The sequence below is a fragment of the Dermochelys coriacea genome, chromosome 16 (genome assembly GCF_009764565.3).
Source record: "Dermochelys coriacea isolate rDerCor1 chromosome 16, rDerCor1.pri.v4, whole genome shotgun sequence".
In the NCBI taxonomy this organism is placed as follows: Eukaryota; Metazoa; Chordata; order Testudines; family Dermochelyidae; genus Dermochelys; species Dermochelys coriacea.
The window spans coordinates 9,886,162-9,906,341 of NC_050083.1; the positions used below are offsets into that span (position 1 = coordinate 9,886,162).

A 20,180-nucleotide genomic window follows, 5' to 3' on the forward strand; every position below is an offset into this window, starting at 1 on the left:
GAAGAGTGCCCTCTGCTTGCTCCTAACACGCCCTACTGCTCAGAAAGGGAAAGGGGACATGCCCCCTTATACGCTCATTAGAGCGGGTCAGGAACTTTTCAGTGAAATCATCCTCAGAAAATGCCAACTCCTCAAAAAGGAAGCTTTTCTCAGACATGTCCCTGTATCTGTTCACCAGGAAGGTTTCTCTGGTTCAGGATGCAATCATTGGCCAAAACCAGAGACCCATCCACCCATCCCAGAATAGACAATAGCTTGGCACAGGGCCCTCACCTGGGATAGGGGAGACTGTGGAGACTTTCTAGGAGACTGAATCAGGCACAGCTCAGCTCTGAACCTGGTTCTCCCAAGAGCATGCTCTAGCCAATGGGCTAGTGGCTATTCAGGGGTGGGATGTGTCTCAGAAGGGAATTCTGGTTTTCCAGACAGCCCTAATGCTCAGTGCCCCGTTCAAACAGTCCCCTGCAGGCACAGTCCTCCACAGACATTTCCTCTCCCTACCTAGGGGTCTGCGACTGATCCAGAAGAAAGTCTGAGCACTGGAGGGAAAAGCCCTGGACAGCCATGGACATTCCTACCACTGGAAAAGCACCTGCCAACTGGAGCCAGAGGAGGGAAGGAAAAGTGTGAAGGGATCAAATGTGACATTGATCTGAACCATTGGTGAAAATGGAGCCACTCTGGCTGCCAGGGGCCTGCAGCTGGCACACCAGATTAACACAGCATCCACCCACAGCTGCTGCAGTTAGATGTGGTTTGGGGAAGTAGCTTGAACCACGACAAATAAAATTGTCAGTCTATTGTATTGGGCCCACCGAGATGTTTCTGCTTCAGGGATATCACAAACTGCACAGAGCCACAGACATGATTAGTCTGATGTTCCCTCCTCCTGCCTGGAGTTATCCTATATCATTGAAGATTACAGGGCTGGTGCGAGTGAATCCCCTGCCAAACCACCTGGTTGAATGGCTTGTCTTCAAGGCCAAGGGCAGCTCTCTCTTCCAACTCCTCCTCTGCACCAAACTGCTCTGACAAGGAGGGGGCGGGGGGGAGAACAGGTGGGGGGCCAGGTCGGATGTGTCTTTGAGCAGGGAAGTAGGGGAACGCTGTATAGAGGTTTCCTGTTAAAGTTGTGACAGACCCCAGCACTCCAGCCAGTCCCTGATGGGATGGGGGCCCCCCATGACCTCGAGCGCCCCTGCAGCAGCAAGTTGGGCAGCGGGGTCTGAACCAATTGAAGCCAGCTGAGAAAGGGCAGAAATGTGCAAATCCTCCCCCTATGCAAAACATCAAGTAGGCGGCCTTTTAATCCCTCCCCGAGCGCAGCCAGGCCACAAGCTCCAGGCAGCAACGCATTGACATGCAGCGAAACGTGGGTCATGTGCTCAGACCGCTGGGGGAGCACACACGAGGAGAACTAACCCTCAGCATTCCTGGGGCCGCTGCCCAGAGCCAGCGCCGCCCAGAGCTAGCACCGCATGCCCTATCGCTGCACAGGAGACTTCTCTTGGCCAGTGCCCCAGGCCCCCTGTTCTCCCCAGTTCGACCCAGATCGATAGCCCCTGCGGGCTGCTCACAGCCATGCTGCTGGTCCCAGGAAAACTCAGTGCACCTCCCCAGGCCTTCCCTGCTCTGCCAGTGCTTGGCGGAAGCAATCCATCGCAAACTGGGCACCGCTACCGAGCGGCACTCTTGGAAGAAAAAAAAAAAAAAAAAGCTCCTCATTTGCAGCTCATTCTCTTTTCCGTCCCTGACCTCAGCGCGGATGGCCCCCAGTTTACACACCACACACACACAGGAGAGCTTCCTGGAAAAAAAGAGTCAAACTTAGGAGGCATTGAAGCCAGCCTCATTTTAATCTATTTCTCATGTTAAATTATCCAACTGAGGGAGCGGGAGAGAGAAAGGGGAAGGAATGGATAATATGAGAAATGTTGTATTTGACAATGTGTCATTTGGAAACCGATTATTTCCGTCTCAGGGCTTTTTAATATTCCCGAACAATGGCCGAGTCGCGAGGGGATTGGGTATTCTGAGGCTGGATTTATAATACTCTGTTCTGCAGTGATAAGAACATAGGCCTTTAATCCTCCGAGCTGTGAATGTGCATATTCTCCCACGTAATGTCCTTCTCCCTGCACTGCTCCGTGCCCCCAGAGGCAGCCAAGGCCCGAAGGGGAATGGGACCGCCGAGGCGCGAGGGTGCTCTGAGCAAGCTTCCTCAGCCCATCCAACACAAGGGACTGGTTGAAGCCCTCATGAAGGCAACACCCGATGCTAACTCCTGCTGCTGAGGCCTGGGGTGAGCATGGACATGCGTAGTCATGGTGCTCACAAGTCAGGCTCCAGGGATAAGGGGATCAGGATGAAGACAATGCAGCTGCAAGTTGCCAACACACAGCGAGAGCAGGGGAGCGCTCTCCCTCCTGCTCCAAGGCTCTAGGGATTGTGGGCATAAGCCAAGTCTACCTGGAACAGAGGTGGCTTGGGAATTGGGCATCACCATGGAAGTCGGGGGAAGGAGAGGTAAACTCAGACCACGAGAGCTACTGCTTAGCACTGGGAAAGGGGGAAAAGTGAAGCCAGCCAGATGTAGCAGGAGCTCTGGGAGGACTGCCCAGCCATCTTAATGGCATCCACAGGTGTCCATTTAGAATCAGTTAAATACTTCTCCACTCCTGCGACATGGATGGCCGCTGGGCCACGTAAACAGGGAACACAAATGGGGAGTGGGTATGGCAGAAGGGGAACCAGAGTTTGAAAGAGTAAAATGAGTCACCTGTACAAAATGCAGCTCCAGGACTCAGCAGTTGGTGGAGGATGTGGGAGACAAGAAATCCGTGGGTAGCAGATTTGATTCAAAGGATTAAAGAAAGAGGAGGGCTCCCTCCAAGCCCGCATCACTGCCTGGCAAGCGTAGTTTACATGAGCTACAAAGTCCTTGATCGCAATATTGTTACCCGTGGGTGAGAAACAGACAAACACTCAATGGTACCAATGAATTTGGGTGTACACCTATCAGGGATAGCTGAAAGATTCCCAATAGCAAGGTGCTCCAATGCTAACACCCAGTGTTAGAAACACCATGGTAACCACTGCTATATCCCATAACATGTCTAGATCAACCCTAAGAAGTATAAATACAGCACCGTGACAGTCTACACCCTTATGTTCACCCCTTTTACAAGACTATGTTTAATTGTGTATAAAGCATACTGTGGAAGGTATCATTTGAAAACTCATGATTTGCTGATCGTTATTGTCCTGGTAAAATGTGTGGCAACATTGTTAAAGATATAAAATTCTACCATATGATATTACCAAGACGTGTTCTGGAGGACAGTCGCATACAATTCCCCAGAGAAAAAAGGCTAGCCAACTCTTCAGGCAGGAGTCAATGAGATCAAATAGACCACCACCTGATTAAGTGGTCATTCTTCCACAGGAGAGAGGGTGTGAGCAAAAAAACCCTACATTTTGACAAAGAAGCAGTTTAAGGCCCCTGGCCACAGAGACTTTCTGTCTCCTGAACATCAGCTGGACACAAGTCTTGTGCAAGAAAAAGGGCTTTAAGAGGAGAGGGCAGACACCCCATCATCTCTCCCTGGCGCTCTACTCACGGCATCATCAACACCTGAAGAACAAAGGAAGCAGCTTTGGACTGGCGGAGAGATCCTGCCTGAAAGAGGTTTAGCCAGTAACATTGCTGGAACATGCGGTGAGAGAGACCTTCGTTTTGTAGTCATTTAGCTTGTTAAGTCAGGTGTTAGTTGTGTTTTACCTTTTATTTCTTTATAACCAATTCCAACTTATGTGCCTCATTACTTGTGGTGACTTAAAATGAATCTTGCTGTAGTTAATAAATCTGTTTTGTTGTTTTAGCTAAACCAGTGTGTTTGGATTGAAGCGTTAGGGAAACTCCATTTGGGATAACAAGATTTGTACATGTTTCAGAGTAGCAGCCGTGTTAGTCTGTATTCGCAAAAAGAAAAGGAGTACTTGTGTCACCTTAGAGACTAACAAATTTATTTGAGCATAAGCTTTCGTGAGCTACAGCTCACTTCATCGGATGCATTCTATGCATCCGATGAAGTGAGCCATAGCTCACGAAAGCTTACGCTCAAATAAATGTGTTAGCCTCTAAGGTGACACAAGTACTCCTAAGATTTGTACATATATCATTCTCTAGTAATAAATGACAGATTTTAGAAGAATGTGTATTGTCTCGGAGGGTGCGGGGCAGTGCAAACGCACATATCTGGGGGAAAGTCTGGGAGATTGCTGGTGTCCTAGTGTAAGTCAGGAGCTAGAGCAACTCATACAGTTTAGGTGGGAGTGATATACATGCTGGAGGCTGGGTGTGAGCAGACCAGCAATGGGTGCTCTCAGAGTGAAGCAGTGCAAAAGACACCCCAGGATGGGGAATTGAGGGGACACCGCTGTCCATCAGTCCAGACTGTAACTTGGATATTGTCATAGACACAGGACTCTCATACAGGGCCCAGGCCTTGCCTTCTCCTGGGTTTGAAGGCTTTTGGTTCTCAATCCTGCCCAGACTCGGAGAGAATGAAGAGTAAGGGTTGCCCCTGAAGTTGTCTCACCTGCAGTGAATTCTGGTTGCCATTTTTATCGGAGAAGTGGTCCTTTGGGACGGGAGCATGTGAATATTCTTTTCCCAGGTGGACAGTGCTTGGATGGAGGGCTGCAGGGGAAAGGCAGGGCTTGTCTACACCACGGAGCCAATGCCGGTGTGAGCCCCTTAGCACAGATACAGAGCACACTAACAGATTTTCTGCTTGCACAATTACACCTCCCACCCAGGCATGCGGACAGAAGTGGCACAGTTGTGACTACATGGGGTTTTTGGCCAGCATAGCTAGGTCTACTGGGGGGGTAGGGAGGGGGATTTTTTTCCCCATACTCCAAGCCAACATAGCGAGGCTGGCAAACTTTGTAGCATAGACTCATTCTTTCCCCACCCATTCTACAAACCTAGTGAAGGCATACCCTAAGTCCAGAATTGGACATCGCTAAAAGGGGAATCGAACCTCACACCTCTAGATCTTAACACATGGGCCTTTCCTACCTGAGCTAAAAGCACCCAGCCCTCTTAGATAGGACTATAGCAGACTCAACAACTTCTATCTGTGGCTCAGCCACCACAGCGGGAGAACAAAGCACTGCATTGTGTGCATGTGCATTACATCTGCACTAGAGCTTCTGGACTCGATATAACTTGAGCTAATGGATTGCCAGATTAATCAGAGCTAGCTAGCGTGGCTGTAAATTCTAGTGTTCACACACCATAAATGTTTGCTCCAGAAAACATTTGTTCCTGGTCATAGCTCGTCCTAGGCTGAATCCTAGAGCAAACCACAACCAGATGCCGACATTTGGGAGCATCTACAACAGTGTTCGTTAACCAGCAACCAATTAGCTTGAGGTACAGCACAACCAAAGCTTTATGTAGACAAAGCCCACAGAAGAGGTCTATCAGCTCCCTGGTCTGTGGTGTGGTACTTCTGTATACACAACCTGCGAATCATATCAGCTTGTTTGGACACAACACCCCATTGTAAAAACCACTCATTTTCCTCCTTCAAAACCCCTCCTTTGCTGAGATGGCTGCAAAAGACTAGGCAATGTTGGTGTACCGAGATCACTTCCTATCACGGTGACCAATGCGGTCTCATTGTTTCCTTCTAGTCCTCCATGTGTCTGGATCCATCTGCTGCCTCTTGTCTTCAGTTGTAAACACTTTGAGGCAGGGAGGGCGTTTTTGTTTGTGTTTGTACAGTACCTAGCACAATGGGGTCCTGGCCATGACTAGGGCTCCTACGTGCCACTGTAATTAGTAAGAACAACAGCAAGGCCATGTGAGATTGACTGTCGGCTCTCATCCCTAAGGCCTCCTGCTTCTCAGATCTCTCCCTCCCTCAGGCCATGCTTATACCAGCATTTTTCTTCAAGTTTCCATCAGCGCATTAGCGCCAATGCAGCTCCACCAGAGGTACCAACGACAGGACTGCTGGCATCGAGCCCCCTATCATCTAACCCTGCTCAGAGCGGGGTAAGCCACTGCAGTAAAGCTCCCAACACAGGTACTTCTGATGGAGCTGCACCTAGTGGTAGCTTAGAGGAAAACTGCCATGCGTGTCAGAGTCTATTTTGCCCAGATACACTATAGGAGTTCACGTTTCTCCAGAGCAAACATCAATCTGTTATTTCCTGCCCACATTAGCCCCCTCCCCAAGATCCCTTTGTGTTATGGCTCCATCTTCCCTCTGTGCAGCACCTCCCAATGTTATTTCTTCTGCAAAACTTAATTAACGTGCTGTTAGCTCCTTCTTTCAGATCACTAATGATGATAAATAAGACTGCTCTCAGCAGAATGCTCTCTCTCTTACACATGCTCCCACGTATCATGACCTTCTTTGCATCCTGTGGTTTCCACACACCTCTAGGCCTAGGACTTTCACCTCTACTACATTCATTACACAAGCACCTTCAAACCCTAGAGGAACCATCAGATCAGGCGAAAGGCCCATCCTAGCATTCCTTCTCCTACAGTCACCTTCTTAAATTACACCCAGATCTCCACCTCAGCTGACCCACATTATCTCTGAACAGTATGGAATGGCTTTGAAAAGCATGTTGTGCCACTAATGTTAATAACACTCTGCCCTTCTGTAGCACCTTCCAGCTGAGGCGCTCCCAGGAATTTACAAACATTAATTAAACCTCACACTCCCTGCAAGGTAAGTTATTGTCTTCATCCCCATAGTAGAGAATCTGAGAAAACTGAAGTCAGTGCAGACACTGAGGCCAAGAGGTTGCCCTGTTCTGTTCATTCTCTCTGAAACAGCTGGTACCAGCCACTGTCAGTTGACAAGATACTGGGCTAGATGGACCATTGATCTGACCCAGTACAGCCATGCTTATCTTCTTAGGTTAAATGACTTGTTCACAGCCACACAGGAAGTCAGTGGCAGAGAACAATCCAAAATAAAGCCTTTCTTTTCACCATGGCTGTTTGTGGGGGAGGAGGCCAGCCAATGGGGCAGGATTTTATGGGAAATGTTGGAGATGTGGGTGGGAAGGAAGTGAGAAGAGTTAGGTGTAAGGGGAAGCGATCAGCTCGATACCTAAAGGATTTCGGCATGGACATGTCAAGAGTTAGCTCTGCTTGTGTGTCACTAAGATACATTCGTTGCCCACCTTGGCTGGCAGTGTATTCACTAATAGCATGCAGCTTTTGTGGTCTTCGGTGGATAGCATTAGCCTTTCATGTTAAATAGTTATAGTAATCCTTGCATAGAACAGATCCACAATGAGCTAAAGAAACACTAGAACTGCATGGCTGGCAAGTATTGTTATCCCCATTGGGCAGATAGGAAAACCGAGGCATCAGAAGGTCAGAGAGTAAGTCAATAAAGAGAGAAAACTGGTTTAAAATAAACAGCAGCTTAGATCACTAGACCATATCCCTCTCCAAAAAAAATGCCCCAATGAAACACGATAAGAGGCAAATCAATCCACTAATAGGGCACGTTCTACCTACATGTCCACATCCCCTTTTGAGCCTGGAGTCAGCAAAGCACCACAGCATGTGCTTAACATTACGCATGTACTTAAGTTCCATTCAAGTCAATAGGGCTTAAGCACATGCGTCAAGCTTTGCCCAATAGGGACGGTTTACTGAACTGAGGCTTTGGACAGAAGAGTATTATTTCCTGTATTCCTCCATAGCTCTCCTGACACTCAGATGGGTCTGAGCTCCAATGATGACTGGGCACTGTCTTTTTTATCCTGGTCTCATCTACCCCTGCTCAGAGGTGACAAACGGTTGCAAAACTGCCTTAGCAGCGACACACTCAAGTGCTCTACTGCTGGGAACATGAAGATAAGTGGAAGGGGCTAAATTTGGCACTGAAGTTTACTGGTGCAGATGGATTTACACTGGCGCAGCCACATGCAGAGTCTGGCCCAGGAATTTAAGAATTAGGACTCCCACAGTAACACTAAGTCAGCTCCCATGTGTGTGCCATATGGAGATCTAGCTTATACACTACCCCACCCATAAACAGCGCGCATAAATTTAATAGCATACACAGCCCTACAAAGCCTAGCATAAGTACAAGAACAGTTACAGTTGCTGTGGGAACTATAAACTTTAAAATCCCAGACCCATTTGTATTAAAAATCTCAGACAAAGTCACATTTCCCTATAGTTTTATTTAAAAAAAAAAAAGTACATTGAATGTTGTTTTGCTGGGGACAAACGGCAATTTGAGCCTGCCAATCAGACAGTCCATACCATTCAAACGTACAGTGTGATGTTCATTGGAATGGTGTCCCCGGGATAGTCTATACGCAGGCATCAGAAGAAATGCAGTTGCTGAACAAAGAGAGAACATGCCACTAACTGGAGCTACACATCTTGGGAGAGTAACAGTTCAAACTATTTCTAAGCTACGTTTCTTCAAATCACTTGCCCTTGGTGGGCTAGGTATAAAAGGTGATTTTATTAAAAACTTGCCAGCCAACATGTTTTAAAATCTGAGCCTAGACAGGGCTCATCATTGCTTTTAACATGTCAGCCGGTTTAGGGGTTAACCCTCTGCTCCCCTCTAGGATTCACCAGAACCAGCTAGCACAAACTGCAATTTTTCCTGTCGGTACTAGGAGTTTAAATGCATTAGCTATCACGGTTTAACGATCACATTTCCTAACGTGAACAGCCCAGTAGAGGGCGAGATCCAGGATAAGACCAAAGCTTTTTCAAGCTGCTTGAGTTGTCCAAGCTCTGCCCCCAAAAAGCACCTGAAATGTGCATTCTAGGGACACGCACTGATTTGTCTTACTCTGATCATTCAAACCGATCAATAGACTTCTAGCAAAATAAGAAAAAAGAAGTCCTCGAGTCAAGAACCAAAAGATTGAAATATAATAGAAAAGAGTCTGATACCAACAATAAAGCTCCTCTACACCGCACAGATCTTAAAGCATCATTTACTACACACTTGTACAGCCCCTGACACAACGGGGCCCGACCTAGCTGATGCCTCTAAGTGCTATGGCTATACAAATAAATAACACGTCTAATATTTTAATTACTGTTTAAACAAGGGCTAAAATGAAAATGCCTCTTGAAAAAGCAAGCACAGGAACCCTGCTGTTCTAACCCACAATGTTCTCTTCTTAAAAGGCTTTTGGACAGCAGTCAGGAAAACATCAGTGTCCTACAGACTGAAGAAAAGCGGCTAATTCAGTGTCGCTTCCCAGCTGTTCTTTGCAAAAGGGAGCGTTAACGTTGCCTGCCTCTCTGGCTCTAAAATCATAATAGTAATAAATAATAAATAATAATAATAATAATGTTTCCAGGGGACGACTTACCAAAGTCTACTGCTACTCTGAAAAGCAGGCAGCAGATTGCATGCATGAACTCTCAGTGGCGGATTTCCTGTACTTGGTTCTGAGAGGTACATTAAACTGGGTCACAGCACAGTAACCACATTCACCTAGCTGCCCTCTGACCCAAGCAAATGAAACCTAGTTCAGACAATACACACGTTGAAAGGCTGTTGGAGCTGCTGCTAAGACATTTATGGCATCCTGCCCCTGCCCTGCCTCCCATGCTTTCCCACCAACCCAGACAAACAAGGACTGGTACAAATCAGGAACCTTCATCTAATAAACAGGCAACCAGGTATCTGCTCAGCGATAACTAGGATGGCTGAAGAGGCTTGGCATGGCCCCAAGCAACTTGAAAACAAACAGGGGAGAGAGCTGGGGAATGAAAAGCTCCAGGGCTTGGGATTTTTAGGCTTTCATCACCGAAGCTCTTCAGGGCAACAAGAGCTTGCCAAGGATCCCCCCAACCAGCCTTTCCGCAGAGGATTGTTCCCTCTACCCCAGACGGATGGTCCTTTTGATGAGAGGGGCACGCTCATCATCTTCCTCCCACCGAGCAGCTGTCCTGGACTCTAACTACCATCCCAGAGCCCCCTGAATGTTCCACACTCCACACACCTTCACCCAGCTCACGGCAAAGAGCCCCCTGAATGTTCCTTCGATGCTGTAGTTAGTCCCTCCTGCTAGGGAGGAAGGTGGTGGTGGCCTCCATTGTGCAGAGAAAGGGCTTCTCCTTAGTCCCCGAAAGGAACTCCTTCAACCACGGTCTCTCCCGAAGGGAATCACGCTCTCTGACGCCTCAGATACCGCTGCTGGGGCACTGCTGGAAGTCCAAACTGCTCATGTCCACGCACTGAAGGACGCTCTCCATTGTTGGAGCCCAGGCAGGCACTGCTAGGAGGAAGCACAAACTATTGCCAACAGGGCGCTGCCATGAAGTGGTAGCTTTCATGACCCGAAGACACCATTATGATCAACTAGTCCCAAATCCTGCACAAGACAGGCCACAGAATGTCACCCAGTGGTTCCTCCACTAAGCCCATAACTTCTGGTTGGGCTAGAGCCTCTCTGAGAAAGAGACCTGGGAACAATCAGCGACCACCCTGGGTAAATTGGCTCCAAACTAGTATCACTGATCTAATGAATGTGGCAGCAGCGGTACTACCAGAGGGGGAGAAGTACACAGGGTAAACTGACTGACCAAGGAATGAAAACACACAGCTTCTTTGAGAAATATGATCTTGTTACAGGCACTGAACTGGAACGCAGGAGCCAGAGCTTTGACTCTCAGCTCTACCACACACTCCCTGTGACACCTTGGGTGAGTCACTTCATCTTTGTACCGCAATCCCCCATCTCTAAAATGAGGAACACACAGTCCTTCCTGTCTCCTGTCCTTTGCTTGTCTTGCCTAATTAGACTAAGTTCTTCAGGGACTGTCTCAGCACTATGGGCCCAAGATCTCAGCTGGGGTCTATAGGAGTGACCTTAACACTAATGAGAAAACAATAATAATAATTACAGCAAAACCCTGCTAATTCACGTATCCCATAATTCATACTGACAAAACCCAGAAGCTTCTCTCTTCTTCCCGATAAAGTTTTAACAGATGCTGAAGCAATGATTCTATGATTCTATGATTCTAAGGTCTCAAGTTACTCTGACTTCATTATTTTGTACAAAATATATTACACAACATTAAGTAGCAAACTATGAAGTATCATAAATAATTAAAACTAAACACAAGTCAGATCAGGGAACAAAGTATATTTGCTGTTGCAAAACAATTGCCTTTTATTAAAAAAAAAATTGTGTTTATTTGCTTCCTTGTTAATTTACAAAAATCCCAGTGGATTCTCGGCGGATCGCCTGATCATTAGTGCAAATTAATGCTGTTCCACTGTATATTCCACATATAAATAATACAAAAATAATCTAATAAAAACCACACATCTCCAGATGAAGGAACATAAACACAATTCAGATTGTGCCTCCAGCCCTTGGACGACATGTTAGAACATCCTCCTTTCTGCTCAATTAGCCAATGCATTTCTCAGAGCTGCTGGTTTTCGGACAGCTGCCCGGAAGAAGTGGTAAGAAAGGGAAATGAACTTTGCAAAGCATAAGGAGAAAGAATCAAAGTGAAGAACCACAAGTTAATTATTAGGACTGTCAAGCGTTTAAAAAAAATTAATTACGTGATTAATAGTGTTGTTAAACAATCATGGAATACCATTTATTTAAATATTTTTAGATGTTTTCTACAGTTTCAAATATATTGATTTCAGTTACAACACAACACAAAGTGTATAGTTCTCACTTTATATTTATTATTGACTACAAATATTTGCACTGTTAAAAACAAAAGAAATACTATTTTTCAATTCACCTCATACAAGTACTGTAGTGCAATCCCTTTATCATGAAAGTTGAACTTACAAATGTAGAATTATGTACAAAAAATAACTGCATTCAAAAATAAAACAATGGAAAACTTTAGAGCCTACAAGTCTACTCAGTCTTACTTCAGCCAATCGCTCAGACAACCAAATTTGGTTTCAGTTTACAGGCGATAATGCTACCCGCTTCTTGTTTACAATGTCACTCGAAAGTGAGAACAGGCATTTGAATGGCACTGTTTTAGCCGGTGTCGCAAGATATTTACGTGCCAGATGTACTAAAGATTCATATGCCCCTTCATGCTTCAATCACCATTCCAGAGGACGTGCGTCCTTGCTGATAATGGATTCTGCTCAACAACGATCCATAGAAGAGCGGACTGATGCATGTTCCTTTTCATCATCTGAGTCAGATGCCACCAACAGAAGGTTGATTTTCTTTTTTGATGGTTCCTATAATTTCTGCATCTGAGTATTGCTCTTTTAAGACTTCTGAGAGCATTCTCCACACCTCATCCCTCTCAGATTTTGGAAGACACTTCTGATTCTTAAACCTTGGGTCAAGTGCTGTAGCTATTTTTAGAAATCTCACATGGTCTCTTCTTTGCGTTTTGTCAAATCTGCTGTGAAAGTGTTCTTAAAATGAACATGTGCTGGGTCATCATCCGAGACTCCTATAACATGAAATATATGGCAGAATGTGGATAAAACAGAGCCAAAGACATACAGTTCTCCCCCAAGGAGTTCAGTCACAAATTTAATTAACACATTATTTTTTAATGAGCATCATCAGCATGGAAGCATGTCCTCTGGAATGGTGGCCGAAGCACGAAGAGGCATACGAATGTTTAGCATATCTGGCACGTAAATACCTTGCAATGCCAGTTACAAAAGTGCCTGTTCTCAGTTTCAGGTGAAATTGTATATAAGAAGCAGGCAGCAGCATCTCCTGTAAACGTAAACAAACTTGTTTGTCTGAGCGATTGGCTGAAGTAGGACTGAGTGGACTCTAAAGTTTTACATTGTTTTGTTTTTGAGTGCAGTTATGGAACAAAAAAACCTTCATTTGTAAGTTACACTTTCAGGATAAAGAGATTGCACTACAGTACTTGTCTGAGATTAATTGAAAAATGCTATTTCTTTTGTTTCTCACTTTTACCGTGCAAATATTTGTAATAAAAACAATATAAAGTGAGCTCTGTACACTTTGAATTCTGTGTAGTAGTTAAAATCAATATATTTGAAAATGTAGAAAATCATCAAAAAAAATAAATTTCAATTGGTATTCTATTGCTTAACAGCACGATTAAACACAATTAATTTTTTTAATCTTGATTAATATTTTGAGTTAATCACGCGAGTTAACCGCAATTAATTGACAGCCCTAGTAATTATTATTTGTGATACTAGAAGTCTACCAAAGGGACAGACAGACGACTAAATGCCTTCAAAGGCAAATGCCTTAGGAAAATACTCGTTATTAAATGGAATACGTTTGTAGTCAAATGCCGAGGTTCATCAGACAGTTCAACAGCCCTTCTCTCTAAAGTAATTCAGCAAAGAAGATGGAAATATTTGGAGCCTGCGTGAAGAAGCAGCAGCTGCCACGGGAGAGGTGCCATTGGGCAGCTGGAGGGACACGCAAAAGGGGCCAAATGAAACAATCCCCAGAAAAGAAGACTCAGAGGGAAAATTTATGGGACTTCACAACACAGGGGACATGCAGAGCAGCCCAGGACAGACAGGGATGGCAGCACCTTGTTTTGTACCCTAAGCGAGGTCCGATGGCACAGGAAGCATGCAGATTACCATATTGCTCTCTCTTATATACATGTAAATAAAAGGCATGAGAGAGAGAAAGAGAGAGAGAGAAAAAGAGTGTGTTGAATAGGATTTTTTAAATGTATTTCTGGACATTCAAAACAATTTATGGAGCCGAGAGCTGATGGGAAGGCGTAATTGTGCTCCTAGGAAATCAAGGGAAGAGAAAGCATTCTTTTTGTTGTTGTTGTTGTTTTAAAAGGTTTATTACTGAGCCAATAGCTGGCAACTGCCTTGGGACCGATCCAGCCGATTGTGTAAATATGTTTAGGCAGGTTTTTTAAGTGCAAATATTTCAGTATAATGAGCATTCTGTAAAGTAACAGCAGAAGCTGCCGTTCAACTTTTACTACCGTCACTGCTTTCCAAAGGAGGTGGGGGGCGCTTGTAGCAGAATACTAAGAATCAGAGCTGTGTGAGGAGATTTCCCTTCGCATCTGTCACAGATACGCAGGGTATGCTCTATGCCCCGGCCGGGAAGCAGTCTCTTGGGAGTGACCCCTTCAGCGTGCCAGACCCTGAGGGTCCACACGGTTCCACGGGGCAGGCCCAAGGCCTCCATGATGTCAAAACTGGGGCGTACTAGTGCCAGCAGTCCCCTTCCGTCTCCGAGATTCCCTGCAGCAAATCCAGCCACACCAGACTCCTGCTGGAGATTTGTATTTTACCCCTTCCAGGCACAATGCTCTCAGTGAGTATCTGCAGGGACGCCAGGCAGCCTTTTCACATGGTGACAATTTATTAGACACCTAGCATCTGGAATCTGAAAGTCTCTGTCCCCTTGTCTTTAGTCCCAGCCTGTGTGTGCTGTCCCTCTGGGAGCTCAGCTGTCTGTGAGCACAGCCACCTGACACCCTTTTTTGTTCTCCATTCAGGGCCTTTGCTCTGCCTCTCTGCAGAGAAGGGAGCGAAAGACTCCTTCTCTCCTGGCTGATGGTCACTCCATTCACATGTGTAGACTGTATTCAGTTGGCTAACGACTATGATCTCCTGCCAGGCTGCTACATGAGAAATTCCTTCTCCATTTGCTCTGCAATGCAAAGCTCAGAGGGAAAGTGAGGCATGCATAGGAATCAAAAATATTACCAACACTCCCACATTCCTCAGAGCATCTGAAAGCATTTTGCAAAGTATGTGCTTAGCATGCCAAGTTGTAGCCCCTTCTGGGGTGGAAGAGAGCAATCAACTTTCACCCAAGGCACTGGATAACAGGAGAAAGGGAAGGAAGGGAGAAGGGGAAATTGTTTCCTGAGCACAAATTGGCAGAGGATGGGCCCTGAGAGATGTGCACACAGTAAACAAATGAAGCACTAATACCGAGCATTGAAAACAAAGCTCTACCTTGCTGGAGGCCAAACCTCCAGGGCTAAAGAAGCGAGGCACTTCAAACTGCTCTGCGTCACAGCACAGGCTAATAGCTGGCATCGGTTATTTGTCTTTAAAGAAAAGGAAAAAAATCGAGTGTTTCCTAGGTTCATGATCCCTTCACCATCGCCCAAAAAATAAAATAGCATCCAATATATTTCCAGTGGGATACTAAAGTCTACAGAGAACTTCAGTTAATGTTTAACTTCCATGGTCTTCAGTGGGACTTAAGCATATGTTTATTAAGTGCTATAGCACTTCAGTGTAGATAGTACCTACATCAACAGGAGGCATTCTCCCATTGGCATAGGTAATCCACCTCTCATAGAGGTGGTAGCTAGGCTGACAGAAGAATTCTTCCATCAATCCAGCACCGTCTACACAGGAACTTAGGTCATCTTAGCTACACCGTGCAGGGATGTGAATTTTTTATACCCCTGAGCAATGTAATTTTCTAGTGTAGACCAGGCCTTAGTGAATAAGGATGGACCTTCAGGTTAAGCATGTTTAAGGACTTTGCTGACTTGAGACCTGTGAATGGAACAGTTCCCATTATCTAAGCCCACATCAAAGGTCTCCAAAATGTTACAAAAAGAAAAGGAGTACTTGTGGCACCTTAGAGACTAACAAATTTATTTGAGCATAAGCTTTTGAGCTACAGCTCACTTCATCGGATGCATTCAGTGCAAAATACAGTGCGGAGATTTATATACATAGAGAACATGAAACGATGGGTGTTACCATACACACTGTAACCAGAGTGATCACTTAAGGTGAGCTATTACCAGCAGGAGAGCAGGGGCTGGGGGGGGGGGGGAGGACCTTTTGTAGTGATAATCAAGATGGGTCATTTCCAGCAGTTGACAAAAATGTCTGAGGAACAGTGGGGGGTGGGATAAACATGGGGAAATAGTTTTACTTTGTGTAATGACCCATCCACTCCCAGTCTCTATTCAAGCCTAAGTTAATTGTATCCAGTTTGCAAATTAATTCCAATTCAGCAGTCTCTCATTGGAGTCGGGTTTTTTGTTGAAGCATTGCCACTTTTAGGTCTGTAATCGAGTGACCAGAGAGATTGAAGTGTTCTCCAACTGGCTTTGAATGTTGTAATTCTTGACGTCTGATTTGCGTCCATTTATTCTTTTACGTAGAGACTGTCAAGTTTGATCACTGTACATGGCAGAGGGGCATTGCTGGCATGATGGCATATATCACATTGGTAGATGCGCAGGTGAACGAGCCTCTGATAGTGTGGCTGATGTGATTAGGCCCTATGATGGTGTCCCCTGAATAGATATGTGGACACATTTAGCAACGGGCTTTGTTGCAAGGATAGGTTCCTGGGTTAGTGGTTCTGTTGTGTGGTTGCTGGTGAGTATTTGCTTCAGGTTGGGGGGCTGTCTGTAAGCAAGGACTAGCCTGTCTCCCAAGATCTGTGAGAGTGATGGGTCGTCCTTCAGGATAGGTTGTAGATCCTTGATGATGCGCTGGAGAGGTTTTAGTTGGGGGCTGAAGGTGATGGCTAGTGGCGTTCTGTTATTTTCTTTGTTGGGCCTGTCATGTAGTAGGTGACTTCTGGGTACTCTTCTGGCTCTGTCAATCTGTTTCTTCACTTCAGCAGGTGGGTATTGTAGTTGTAGGAATGCATGATAGAGATCTTGTAGGTGTTTGTCTCTGTCTGAGGGGTTGGAGCAAATGCGGTTGTATCGTAGAGCTTGGCTGTAGACAATGGATCGTGTGGTGTGGTCTGGATGAAAGCTGGAGGCATGTAGGTAAGAATAGCGGTCAGTAGGTTTCCGGTATAGGGTGGTGTTTATGTGACCATCGCTTATTAGCACTGTAGTGTCCAGGAAGTGGGGTTACTGTTTACCCATCTTAAGATTCTTTGTTCTGCAGCACACCTGTCAGTGCGCTAGCTGTATTGTATACTCAAGGCTAAACCATCTCACTGAAAAATTGTAACCTGTGCTCCTAGACCTCTTGCTGTATTGATTGAAAACTGGAACTATAAAGAATCTGAAATGACCCTGCTGTAGTTTTGTTTGCTTGTTTCTAAATGTTCTAACAGGGACTGACCCAGCGATCTTATTACCAAAGGAATGAGATCTGAGCTAGCAGAGTGTTGGGAGCCAGGGAAAACCACTACACCCCACTGCCTGATATTGGGGGTGAGGGGAACACTTGGAAAGCAAACATCTTGCATTGCTTTAGTTGCCAATCCTCTGCACCTATGGGCCAGCAGGATTCCATCTTGCTATTTGTTTGTATGGTGGTAGCACAGGGGTGGGCAAACTACGGCCCGCGGGCCAGATCGGCTCGCGAGTTGCACCATGCGGCTCGGCCCCACTCCGGCCAGGGCATTGGGTCGGGGGCTAGACCACGTGCTCGGCCCTGGTCAGATTGCCCCACACAGAACCCTTTCAGTTCACACCTGCATCCCCCCCCACTAAGCCCCTCCACACTTGGATGCTGAGCCTGCCTGCCCACACGGAGGGACAAGGCCCTGGGGTGTTTCTGGGGCAGGCCTTGTCCTTGCATTATGTCAGGATTGGGTGCAGTCTCACCGGGGGAAGCTGCACAGTGAGCTCCCACCTCTGTGTAGCCAGTGGCCTGCGCTCCCCAGTGCTGTGCTGGAGCCTCCACATTTATTTGACAAAGAGTTAGCAGAATTTTGCAGAATTTTAAAATATTGTGCACAGAATGTGTAGGTTTGGGTGCAAAATGCCCTCAGGAGTAACATTTTGTCTTCCCAGGGGAGAGGGCTTCAAGTTTTCACTTTTGAGCCTCTGAAGTTAAAGTTAGGCATCACGCCTAGCTCTAATTGCAAGGCATTCTAACGAAGAGGAGACAGCTTTAATTACGAGGAGCTGGCTGGGGACACGCATGTCCCACCGTGCATGCTGAGGGCTTAGAGCCAGGCTTTAAAAAAAAAACCCATAACCCAAAACCTGTTAACATGCAAGAGCTTTGCAAACTCCTGCATTTCTCCTCGATGGGCATTGGTTCTAAGCTTTGTGCTCACAGATAGATGTAGGACACTTTCCCTTCTACTTCTGTGTTACACCGGCTTGGGAGCAGGAATCTGTGTGCACAGGCTCTGATTTCAGGACCCTGCCATGGACCGACACTCTGTGCCCTCACTGATCCAACCCGTGAACCAAGCCAGATCCTCCTCCATTCGCCTGCGGGGGAAGAGGGCTGCGTCCAATACAGCGACCCAATTTATACCTTCTCGTCTACTTCTCCTGCACTAAGCCCTGACCTCCTTCAAGCACAGGCTCTTCCTTCCCATCGCTAACACAGATTCCATCACTTTCATGAGCCACTAAGTCCCGGGAGAATCTTGACCGGGCAGCAAAGGTAAACAAGTGATTACAGAACCAAAAATAAAGCTGTATCCTTCTAAAAGAGCCGCTAAAAATTCTTGACGCGTCCGCCTGCCGTGGAACTTCATTTCATCTGCTCTCAAAGGGAAGCCACGGTGCAAATGTGCTCTGCCAGGCTTCTCCTGAACACTCTGGCATTCCCTGGCGACTCTCCCAGCCCCAACTTTGTTGCTCAATCCATACTCCTCCCCTCTCCGCAACCTCCCACTTCAGAGTCTGGCTCCCACCCTGTCTCATGCCAAGATGGGCTTTTATCACCCACCTCTGCACCGCTGCTCCCTGGCACTTTCCTGGCAATGGAAGGGCAATGCCTCCCCCCAGCTCCCTGCAATGGGCACAGAGCTAGAGTGAAGCGATGCCACCTACACGGCTGAGGGGCCGAGGGAGGGAGCAGATGTTCCCAGCAGGCACCAGCCCCACAGGGATCATAGGCTGTGCCGGCGGATGTTTCACTTGGGAGCCAGGCAGCAGCAGTAGAAATCTCACCAGGTGAAGCGGGCAGAAATTCAATAGGCGCTCGGGGAGATCGGCACGCCCCGACGGAGTTGGGGGTGGCTTCCGGCATGACCACCTTGCATGCACAAGAGTGCTCCACAGCGCAAAGTTTGCTCAGGCAGGGATGATGCCTGGGCCAGAGGGACACCTTCCCCTTGCACCTGCCATCCATGGGCTTTGGGCACTTTATCAATGCCAGCGAATTAAGCTGCACAAACCCTTCACCTCTGTAGAGGGGCTATGGGAGACTGACACAGGGCTCTGCCCAGAGCCTCAGGCAGAGATACCCAATAGCTTTCCGTGGACTATTTTTCGATGCACTGCTTCAGGGATTGACTGACAGTGCCGCTGCACCGGGGTGGGGGCTGGGGGTGGTCTCTGTTAACACTAGCGATTTGCCCCACTCATCGCCCTCGGTGTCCAGTCCCCAGCATCGCTGCACCAGTATGTACCCTAGCGTGGACAGGCCAGGCTACCGTCTGCACCTGGGAGGCTTAGCCCTGCTTGAAACTGGGGCAAGCAGCACTGGTGCAAATTTGGGCTTTTAATGGTTTAGCCTGTCTGCACTAGGCTCAACTACACTTATCGGGGGGGGGGGGGCATTCTTAATATAGGCAATGCCTGGGAGTACCAGCCAGGATGGCCTGTGCTCTCCTCTCCCCAGCTCTGTACTCTCTGCCTTCTGTTTTCCTCCTATGTAAATTAGGGATTATAATGGGCTAGGAGAGGAGGCCTGCAGGGCTGATGCATTGTTAACACTCCCTCCCCCAAATGCTCTAGCAAGTCCCATCACTGAGGCTGCTCTGCACTGTTCCAGGGGCTGAAATCATTTGGGATTTTACCTTCCTAAAAGCAGAGGGCTTGTACCGGATCCCAGCAGGCCACTGGTGCATGCCTGGAGAAAGAAGAGCTCCATCCCTGCTGGAGAGAGAAATCAAGGGCACTGGCTCACTTCAGCCCAGTTGCACCATGCTGTGACAATCTGTGATAGGAAATCTAGGAGAGGTGGCCCATCCCCCGTTCTGTCCTTAATGACCCATCCGTTCAAAACTGGGAGAGAATTCATTTCAATTAGACGAGCCGGGCGCGCTGAACAAAACCAATGAACTCTCGCCATCTGAAAGCGGATTAGCCGGGATATCTGGGTAAATGGATAACAACAGGCTAAGCAGCCCCCCATACCTGTTTCGATGCTGATGGCCATTTTTGAAACAATATTGTCAATGTAATTGCAGCATCTGTGAATAATCTTCCTGGAGTGAATTAAGCCACTCGGTGCAGGCTGCCACATGGCTCAGCA

At 46.9% G+C, this 20,180-nt stretch overlaps 1 protein-coding gene across 2 annotated transcripts in view; it reads right to left on the reverse strand.

Annotated features, from left to right (window-relative positions):
• Positions 1–20,180, reverse strand: part of ASTN2 (astrotactin 2) — a 628,164-nt gene that overhangs the window by 489,697 nt on the left and 118,287 nt on the right. The window lies entirely within an intron of this gene.